Genomic DNA, 11,408 nt, shown 5'->3' on the forward strand with positions numbered 1-11,408 from the left:
AGTTACCTCTGTACAGCAAATGGACATACCAGGGTTATACTATCTAGAAGAATGTCTCACCAAAGCCTGGCCTGAGGGCCACAGAAAGAAAACCCTCAAGATTCAGTGAGAAAACAATTGGACATAATCAACCTATTCGATAAAATAGGTGGGTAAAAAAGAAATATACAAAAATAAATTGGATTTCTCTACAGTGACAAAGAGAATATAGAAATGGAGCTAAGAAACACAATAATGATTACAATAGCTAATCATAAGATGAAAGACTTTGGAATTAATAACAGGAGACACAAAAGGCCTATACAAAGAAAACTACAAATCATTACTGTTGTTGTTGTTGTTGTGTACCATAAGGTTAGAGCTGAGCCATTCCTGACCCTCTGGTGGGTTTTTGGAGGCAGTTAATATCACGGGATGATATTGTTCATTCCTCTCCCATGGAGTGGCTGGTGGCCTCACATGCCTTGGGGATTGCAGTGCAGCATTTTTCCACTAGGCCACCAGAGCTCCCCTACAAAACATTACTATTGTTTAAGAGAGATATATGATTAGGTATTATTTGCATGGCAAGAGTCCAGAATAAGAGCTGCATAGTAAAGTGGACTTGGGGGGGGATTAAATATTTTTTTTCTTCTCAAAGAGAAAATCAAAGGGGAAGTAGTGGGCAGGGAGGAAAATGTGCAACAGTGAATGAATGAATATAAATCCAAGTTCTCTACAATCTTTCATTAAAATCTCAATTAAAAAAATAAAAAAGGGCATTACTACAAGAAACAAAAAGAGACCTGAGGAAATGTAACAACACACCATACTTATGGATAGAAAGACTTAATATCATGAAAATGACAATTCTACCAAAGGCAATCTGCAAGTATAATGCCATCCCAATATAGGTACCAATTCCATTCTTCAAGGAGATGGAAAAGGTAATTTCCTATACTACTTGGAGTGGAAAGAGATCTAGAAAAAACAAAACACTACTGAAAAAGAAAAACAAGGTATGTGGCATCATATTCCCTAATCTCAATCTTACTACACAGCCATAGTAGCCAAGAAAGCATAGTGGTAGTACAGCAGCAGACACAGAGATCAGTGGGAAAGAATTGAGATCACAAAAATCAGCTCATCTACGTATGATCAACTGATCTTTGCAAGGCGATGAATTCAATTAAGTGGGGAAATGACAGTCTTTTTAATAAATTGTGTTGGCAATGTTGGAAAACTATGTGCAGAAATCTTAAGTAAAACCCACACCTCACATCATACACAAAAACCAACTCAAGGTCGATCAGGGACCTAGAAGTAAAATAAAAGAATATAAAATTAATCAGAAGAAAGGGAAAAAGAACTCTAGAAGTGCTAACTCACAGAATGAACAACCTTCCAAGCATAATGTTGTTGTTTGTTGTTGGGAACGTACTATCGAGTTGAGTATGAACAACAGATCTGAAACTTGTTTTATCCTGTGCTGTCTTCACACTTTCTAATATACTAGAGGCCCCTGTGGCAGTCACTATATAAATCCATCTAGTCTTCCTCTCCCCTGCTGATTCTCCACCCTTCCAAGCATCATCTCCCTCTTAAGGAATAGCGCGTTGTAGCAACATGCCCAAAGTATGTGAGGTGAAGCCTCATCACTCTTGCTTTCCAAGAACACTCTGGCTGCACCATTTCCAAGAAGTATTTATTTGTTCTTTTAGTAATCAAAAGGATATTCAAGCAATCTTCTAGAACACCATGCTCAAAGATGTCAATTATTCTTCTGTCATACGTATTCATTGTCCAGCTCTCAGATGCATAGCAAGTGATTGAAAAAACCATGGCTTTAATCAGATGCACCTTAGCCCTCAAACTGACATAATTACTTCTCAATAATTTGGAGAAGTCCCCAACTGCAGACTTTTCCAGTGGAATGTCTCCCTATTTCCTGACTCCAGGTACCCAGGGTGTTAATTGTGGATCCAAGTAAGATGAAGTTGTTGACAGTTTCAATCTCTTCATACTTCAAGATGTTGCCTATCAGTCCAATGGTAAGAATCTTTGTTTTCTTGACATTGAGATGCAATCCAAATTGAAGGCTGTGCTCTTTGATCTTCTGCAACAAGTACTTCAAGTCTTCTTCACTTTGTGCAAGCAAGGTTGTGTCATCGACATAATGTAGGTTATTGACGAGTCTACTTCTGATCTTGATGCCAAATTACTCCTCATAGAGTCAAGCTTCTTGGATAATTCTTTAGCATACAAGATGCATTAATAATAATGGATGACTGGAATGTGAAAGTTGGGAACCAACTTTCAAAAGAAGGAAAAGTAGTTGGAAAATATGGACTTGGTGAAAACTGAGGCCGGGGATAGAATGATAGAATTCTGTACAATCAATAATTTATTCATAGCAAATACCTTTTATAAGAAACATCATTGCAAGCTATACACATGCATTTCACCTGATGAGGAGAACAAGAATCAGATCAATTAAATATGTGGAAGGATTTATTGGAGATGTTCAATATCAGCAGTGAAAATTAGGCCAGGTGCTGATTGTGGAACAGACCATCAACTACTCATCTACAAATTCAAATTAAAGATAAAGAAGGTTAAATAATATCCACAGGAATAAAAATTTGATCTTGAGTCTATCTTTCCTGAATTGAAAAACCAACTTAGGAATAGGTTTGAAGCCTTGAACACTAATGAACAAAAAGCAGATGAACTATTGGAAGATATCAATAATATTGTTAATGAAGAATGCAAGGAGTCATTACAAAGAAGGAAGAAGAAAAGATCAAATTGGATGCCATAAGAGACTCTGAATGTTGCACTAGAGCTTCGAGAAGCCAAAGCAAAGGGAAGGAATCAAGAAGTCAAGGAGCTGAATAGAAGCTTTCAACGGTCAGTTTGGGTAGACAAGGCAAAGTATTATAATGAAATGTGCTAGGAACTGGAGTTGGAAATTCAAAAGCGTCAAATTAGCCCAGCATTTCTTAAGCTGAAGGATTTGAAGAGAAAATTTGAGCTGTGAGTTGCAATAATTAAGGAAAGGATGCTATTAATTAATTAAGGAAAGGAAAGGAATATTGAATGATTTAGGAAACATTAAAAGAAGATGGGAGGGCGAGCTCTGGTGACCTAGTGGCAAGAAGTTGCACTGCAATCCCAGAGGTACATGGTTTCAATCCACCAGATACTCTGGAGAAGGAGGAACAATCTCCTTCTGTACCAGTCAGATCTGATTTGACAGTACACGCACACACAAATAATAAAATTTTTTAAAAAAATTTAAAAAGAAGATGGAAGGAGTATACAGAGTCATTGTACCAAAAATAATTGGCTGACAAAGAAGAATTTCAAGAAATAGCATATGATAAAGAGACAATGGTGATGAAGGAGGAAGTTCAGGCTGCTCTGGAGGACTTGCAAAAAAAAAAATAATAAAGCCCCAGGAATTGATGGAATACCAATTGATGTATTTCAACAAACAGATGCTGCCCTGGATGTGCTAACCAAGTTGTGTCAGAAATCTAGAGGACAACTACTTAGCCAACTGACTGGAAAAGATCCATATTTCCCATTCCCAAAACAGGTGACCCGATAGTGTGGTATTTATCTAACAATATTACTAATATCACACACTAGAAAAATCCTGCTAAAGATTATCCAGAAATGACTGGAAGAGCACATTGACAGAGAACTACTAGAAACACAAGCTGGATTTAGAAGAGGTTTTGGTACTAGAGACATTATTGACAATGCCAGATGGATTTTGGCAGAAAACAAAGAGTGCCAGAGTGTGTTTCATTGACTATGCAAAGGCATTAGACTGTGTGTATCACAACAAATTGTGGCTAACCTTGAGGAGAATGGGAACCCCAGAACAATTGATTGTGCTTATGAAAAACCTATACTCATACTAGGAAGCAGACCTCAGAACAGAACAGAGAACACTGCATGGTTCCAAATCAGGAAAGTAGTGCATCAGGGATGCATTCTGTCTCCATAAATTTTTAATCTATATGTAGAACAGATCATTCAGGAAGCAAGGCTTTATAAGGAGGAATGTGGCATCAGCATTGGAGGAAGACTCATCAACAATCTACATTATGGAGATGACACAACCTTGCTTGCTGAAGATTAAGAAGACCTTAAATACTTGCTGTAGGATGTCAAGGACTATAGTTTTCAATATAGATTGAAGCTTAGCACCAAAAAGGTAAAGCTTCTCACCACTGGGCCAAATGGCAGCACCATAATAGATAGACGAGATTAAGGTTAACAATTATTGCTTGCTCTCCTCCACAATCAACACACTTAACACCAGCAGTCAGGAAATCAAAAGATTAATTTAGTTGGGAAAATTTGCTGTCAGAAAACTCTCCAGAGTGCTGAAAAGCAATGACGTCAATCTAGAGACTAACGTGTGCCTAATCCAGGCCTTGGTCTTATTATGCTTCAGTTGTTCTTGTTGCTTGCTATCAATCGAGCATGACACATAGCAACCCTATGAACAAATGGCCTGAAGCATTTATGTAACTATTGACATTTATCAAAGTTCATAGAGTTTCCAGAGGCATGTTGTTTAGGAAGTAAATGCCAGTAATAAGGACAGAAGAAGAATTGATGCCTTCAAATTGTGGTGCTGAAGAAGAGTTTTGAACATACCATTGAATGGCAAGAAAACAAATAGGTCTGTCCTGGAGTGAGTGAAACCAAATTTCTCCTTGGAGTCTAGGATTTTGAAGCTCTGTCTCATATACTTTAGGTACGTGGCCAAGAGTAACTCATCCTGGGAGAAGGACATTATGCTTAGAAGGGTAGACTTGATTGCTACAGTGACTGGGTAATAGGGGTTGACGTGTTGATGAGACTGGCTCAGGACAGGGTAGAATTCAGAGCTACAGTACATAGGGTCTCTATGGGTTGCAGGTGACTCAGAGACACACTAACAACAACACCAACACAACAGATTGAATAGGTAAGGAAAGAGACCACAACATCGACATATTCCCTTCTTAATTTTAAACCATACAGTGTCCCTTTGCTCTGTTTGCACAACAGTCAGGTATAGTTTTCACATGAGCTCAGTTAAGTGCTCTTGGACCACCATTCATCTAAGCTACAACTTGTTATGATCCACACAGTCAAATGCCTTTGTCTAGTTAATATAGACATTCTTCTGATATTCTTTACTTTCAGGGAGGATCTGTCTGACCACAGCAATATCCTCGGTGCCACTGCCTCTTACAAATCCTGCTTGAACTTCTTGCAGCTCCATGTCGATATACAGTTCTAGCCATTTTTGAAGGCTCTTCATCAGTATTTTGCTTACATGTAATATTAATTATTACATCGTTCGATAACTTCCACATTCTGTCGGATCACCTTTCTTGGAATGGAAACAAATACAGAACTCTTCCAATCTGTTGGCCATGCAACTGTTCACCAAATTTCCTGGCATAGGTTGGTGAGTGCAGTCAGGGCTGCATCTGTTAATAGAAGCAAGTCAACTGGTATTTCATCAATTCCTAAGGCCTTATTTTTTTGCCAACGCCTTCAACAAAGCTTCCACTTCCTCCTTCATTACCATTGGCTTCTGTTCATGTAGTACTTACTAAATTTTTCAGTGTCAATCAGTTCTTTCTGGTACAGTGATTCTGTGTATTCCCTCCATTTTCTTTTGATACTTTCTGGGACACTCAAAATATTGCCTATAGCATCTTCAGTATGGAGACTTAAGGCTTAAATTTGTTTTTCAGTTTTCTCAGTTTGAGAAATGCAGAATCTGTTCTTCCCTTTTTTATTCTCCAATTCCAGCTCTGTACACACTCTAATACAATATTTTTCTTTCGTGTTTCAATCTAGCTTTTGAAATCTTCTGTTCAGTTCCTTTACTTCAGAATATTTCCCTTTGTTTTGGATTCTTGTGCTCCAGTGCAGTTTTTAGAGTTTCTTATGACAACTATTCTGGGTTTTTTTTTTCTTTCTCCTCTGTTTTTGTAATGACTTTTTGTTTTCTTTATGGATGATATTCTTGATATTATCCCATAACTCATCTGATCTCTGATCATTGGTGTTCAATGCTTCAAACCTATTCCTAAAATGATCTTAAAATTCAGATGGAATACATTCAAGAGTATATCTTTGTTCCTGTGGAAAAATTTTCATTTTCTTTAGCCTCAATTTGAACTTGCATATGAGTAATTGATGGTCTGACCCCCAGTCCATTCCTGGACTAGTTTTGACTGCCAATATTGAACTCCTTCAATGATTTCTTCCACAAACATAGTTGATCTGTTTCTTATGCAGCCCTTCAGGTGAGATCCATGTGTAAAGTTGTTATTTGTGTCTTTTACAAAAGATATTTTCAATTAATAAATCATTGTATATACAAAATTCTATTTCCATTCTCATTTCTATCACTAAACCCACATTTTCCAACTACTATCCCTTCTTCACTGTTCCCTACTTTTCATTCTAGTCACTAATTATCATTAACACATCTTGATTGCATGTTTGGTCAATTTCAGACTGGAAGATTTGGTAAAAATGCTCAATTTCTTCTTCTTTAGCTTTAGATATAGGAGCATATGTTTGAATAATAGTCTTATTAATGAGCATTCCTTTTATGAGTATGGATATTATCCTATCATTCACAACATTGTATTTCAAATTAGAACTTGAAACTTACTTTTTTGACTGTGAATGCAATACTGTTCTTATGTTTTTCATTCCCAGCATAGTATATCATATCTGACTCAAAGTGCCCAAAGCTGGTTTATTTTAAGTCACTAACATCTAGTATGCTGATGCTCATGCGTTCCATTTCACTTTTTGAAATTTTATTTTATACTGGTTTATTTAAAAATCTTGTATACATTGTTTTTCACAGTGAATATTTCCCCTTTCCTTTACCCACTCCTCCTTCTACCATTTATAATAACTTCCAGTTTTCCAATATTCCATGTTCTAATTATTAAACGATGTCTGTCATTGTTTTTACTCATTTCCATCAACTTCTCTATCACTACATTATTGTAACTATCTGCATTCCTCTAATGCTCATAAGGTTTTAAAAGGCCTCTTATTTACACTTGATCTTAGCCAAAAGGCCAAGAAGTGATAAAAGGCCTGTTATTTAGAAGTTAATGTCCAATCTTGCTTTCTAATCTGTCTTAATCTGGGAGCGTTACTAAAACCTGTCCACTATGGGTAGTAACTCTTATGATATTTGATACACCAGTGACATAACTTTCAGTGTCACAGCAACCCCAAGTTATCTTAGTAAAGCAGACTGACAGACAAGAACACTTAGAACAATGTTCTCCCCAAACACAAGAAACTGCCAATTTAGTTCCTAACTCTAATAGCAAATTAGTCTTCACACCAACTGACATTTAAATACAAAGGCCCTGATTTAGCTAAACAAGAAGCTTCCAGCCCACCCCTGATTATTTACTAAATCTAATTAATATTGATGCATAATAGAGCTGCAAACTGCACAAAACACATGTTAACAGACTTAAAAAGAAGACGCAATCAACAGGACAATACTAGTAGGAGACTTTAAGATACTAATCTCTTTTTAAAAATTAATTTTAATGAACAGTTAAAGAGATTTTGGATTTCTTACTGAAAGACAAAGAACCAGAAAGAAACTCAACAAAGATGGAGGAGAACTAAACTATACAATTAGTGAAATTCAGCTTTATACATATACAGGGTATTTTACCTAAAGAAAACCCAATTACAGTCTTTACAAGAACACACAATGCATTCTCTAGAACTGACTATATTTTAAGGCAAAAGGAAAGCCTTGAAAGATTCAAAAGCATTGAAATTCTACAAAGCATCTTTCCAGACCACAACATTATAAAATTACAAATTATCAAGAAGATAAAGGAGAAATCAATCATTTGCATGGAAGTTAAATAACACTTTGCTCAAGTACTAATGAGTTAAAGGAGAAATTAAAAACATGGAATTTCAAGTTCTTTGAAACAAATGAGAATGAAAACATAGCATATAAAAACTCTGGGATTCAGAAAAGGCAGTATTTGGAGATCAGTTGATAGCAATAAGCAAACACATTAAAAAAAGGAAAGAAGTAAAAACAATTACTTGTCCCACATTTGCTTTTGTTGATTGCCTTTGAGTCGAGCATGACTCAAAATGACCATATGAACAGAAGGCCTAAAGCCTTTTATAACTATTAACATTTATCAAAGTTCATTATGTTTTCAGGGGCATATTGTTTTGGAAGTGGTTGCAACTCAAACAAATATAAAAAGAATAGTAAGGAAACTCCACAGCCTCTAGAAGAAAGGAAATTCTAAAAATAAATACAGAAATAAATGGAATAGAGCAGAGAAAAAGAGTTGAAATTATCAAGACCAGGAATTGGGGATCAATAAAATGTATAGAACATTGACAAACTTAACAAAGGAAAAGAAAGAAAGACACAAATAACTCAAATAACAAGTTAAACTGGAAAAAAAAGTTAAATTGGTTATGCTATGACAGAAAAAACAGAAATTAAAAGGATAATAATAAAATATTACAAAATATATACTTTGACAAATTTGAAAATCTAGAGAAAATGAAAAAAATCCTTAGGAATTCATACTCAACCCAAATTGGCACAGATAGAAGTAGAACACTTGAACAAAACTATCACAAAAAAGAAGAAATTGAAAAGGTTTTAAAAACAAAAAGTTTCAAACAAACAAAACACCTTGGTCACTCAGCTTTATCAGTGAATTCTATCAACTATTCTTAGAAGAACTACCACCAATTCTATTTAAATTATTTTAAACTATAGAAAATGATAAACATCTCTCGTGAACATTGAAACAAAATCCTTAACATTCTAATTTGTAGATTGAATCCAATATTGTTGTTGTTGTTGTTATGTGCCATTGAGTCGCTTGTGACTCTAGCGACCCTATGTACAACAGCTCTAAACTCTACTCTGTCCTGTGCCAATCTCATTGTCTCCGACACACTCATCCCGATTGCACCAGCCACCGAATCAATCCATCTCCCAGAGGGCCTTCTCCTCCTGCGCCTGCCCTCCGCCCTCCCAAACATGATGTCCCTCCATGGACTGGTCCCTCCTTACAACATGACCAAAGTAAGTCAGATGAAGCCTCAGAATCCTTACCTCCAAGGAGCAGCCCGGTTTAACCCTCTCCAGGATGAATCTGTTTGTTTTCTTAGCAATCCATGGCACTCTCAGCACTCTTCTCCAACACCAAAGCTCAAAAGCATCAATTCTCCTTCTATCCTCCCTGGTCATTGTCCAGCTCTCTGATGCATAACAAGTGATTGCAAAGACCATGGCCTGTACCAGATGCACCCTAGTCTCCAGGGGCACATTGTTGCTCTTGAGTACTTTAGAGAGGTCCCTAACAGCAGACTTTCCTATCGCAATACGTCTTTTAATTTCCTGGCTGCTGGTGCCAAGAGTGTTGATTGTGGAGCCAAGCAGACTAAAGCTGTGAACAATCTCAATCTCTTCACCATCCATCCTGATACTGCCAATTGGTCCAGTGGTGAGAATCTTTGTCTTCTTGACATTGAGCCTCAATCCATATTGAAGGCTGCAGTCCTTGACCCTCTGCAGCAAGCGCTTCAGGTCCTCCTCAGTTTCAGCAAGCAGGGTTGTGTCATCTGCATAATGCAGATTGTTGATAGATCTATCTACCACCAATCCTGATGCCGCATTTCTCCACATAGAGCCCAGCCTCCTGGATGATCTGTTCTGCATACAGGTTGAAAAGGTATGGAGATAGGACACATCCCTGGCTTACAGCCTTCCCAATTTTGAACCATGCAGTGTTTCCCTGCTCTGTTCTGACGACTGCCTCTTGGTCCAAGTATAAGTTTCACATTAGCACGATCAAGTGTTCTGAGATTCCCATTCTTCTCAGAGTCAGCACAGTTTGTTATAGTCCACACAGTCAAACGCCTTTGCATAATCAATGAAGCACAGATAGACATTCCTCTGATACTCCCTGCTTTCAGCCAATATCCATCTGACATTAGTTACAATATCCCTAGTATCACGACCCGTTCTAAAAACCAATATGATTTGTAAATAGTCACTCAAATAATAATAAAAAATAATAAATCATGTTTGCAATGAATTGGTCATTGATTGCACAGGATTCTATCATTCTATCTCCACCCTCATTTCTGTCACCAAATACATGCTTTCTGATTAGACTTTTTTATTATTCTTTCTCTGATAGACTTTATTATTTTTTATTTTAAAAAATTTATCCCTAGATCCGTGATCACCTTAAGTTAACTTTTGTGTATGACTTGAAATGTGGCTATTGTTTCCTATTTCTGCAGATAAATGTCCAGTTTTACCTCCACCATTTGTGAAAAAAGACTACTGTTTCACCATTTAATGTATTTGACTTCCTTATAAAATATCAATTGACTGTAGGAGTTTTTGTTCAGTGCTATCAAGTCTAGTATCTTGTCATGTTCATAGCAGCTCTATGAAAAACAGATCTAAACCATGTCCTATCCTGTACCATCCTCATCATCTCTGATATATTTGAGCATATTTCTGCAGCCAATATGTCAATTCATCTCAACAAAGGTCTTCCCCTCTTTCATTGATTGTTTACTTTTCCAAGCATGATGTCAGTCTCTAAGGAATTCTAACAACATGTTCAAAGTATGTGAGAGAAAGCATCACCATCCTTTCCTCCAAAGAGCTCTCTGGTTGGATTTTCTCCAAGAAAATTCCACGGAAGGGCTGATTTCTGGGTTCTTGGTTCCATTTAATTGAAATACAAGCTGGTCATTGTACCAATCCCAGGCTGCTTATATTACTATGACTGTGTGGTAGGTTTTGAGATAAGGGAGTGGTGTTCTACTTTATTTTTATTTTTTAGTAGAGCTTTTCTTATTCAGTGTTTTTTTTTTCCTTTCTAAGTAAATTAGAAATGTTCTTTTCTATCTCCTTGAATAATGGCATTGTTATTTATATTGAGGTTGTGTTGAACCTGTAGATTGCTTTTGATAGAACTGTCATTTTCACAATATTAGTGTGTCTTTCTATCATGAACATGGAATATTGTTGCCCATTTATCAATGTTTCTTTTTGTTTCCTGTAGCAGTGGTTTGTAGTTTTCTTTATGTAGATCTTTTGTGTCTCTTGTTAAGTTTATTCTCAAATATTTATTTAATCATGTAGTTGGCTGATGAGCTTTTGGTGATGAAGGAAGACGTTCAGACTGCTTTGAAGAAAATAGCAAAAAATAAGGCCCCAGGAATATATTGATATATTTCAGCTAGCAGATGCTGCCCTGGATGTGCTCACCAAGTTGTGCCAAGAAATCTGGAGAAGTCACAAAAGGACAAATATTACATGATGCCACTGTTGTAGAATGGGACTG

This window comes from Elephantulus edwardii, unplaced genomic scaffold, assembly GCF_000299155.1.
Source record: "Elephantulus edwardii isolate Elephantulus edwardi_28Jun2011 unplaced genomic scaffold, EleEdw1.0 scaffold00411, whole genome shotgun sequence".
NCBI lineage: Eukaryota > Metazoa > Chordata > Mammalia > Macroscelidea > Macroscelididae > Elephantulus > Elephantulus edwardii.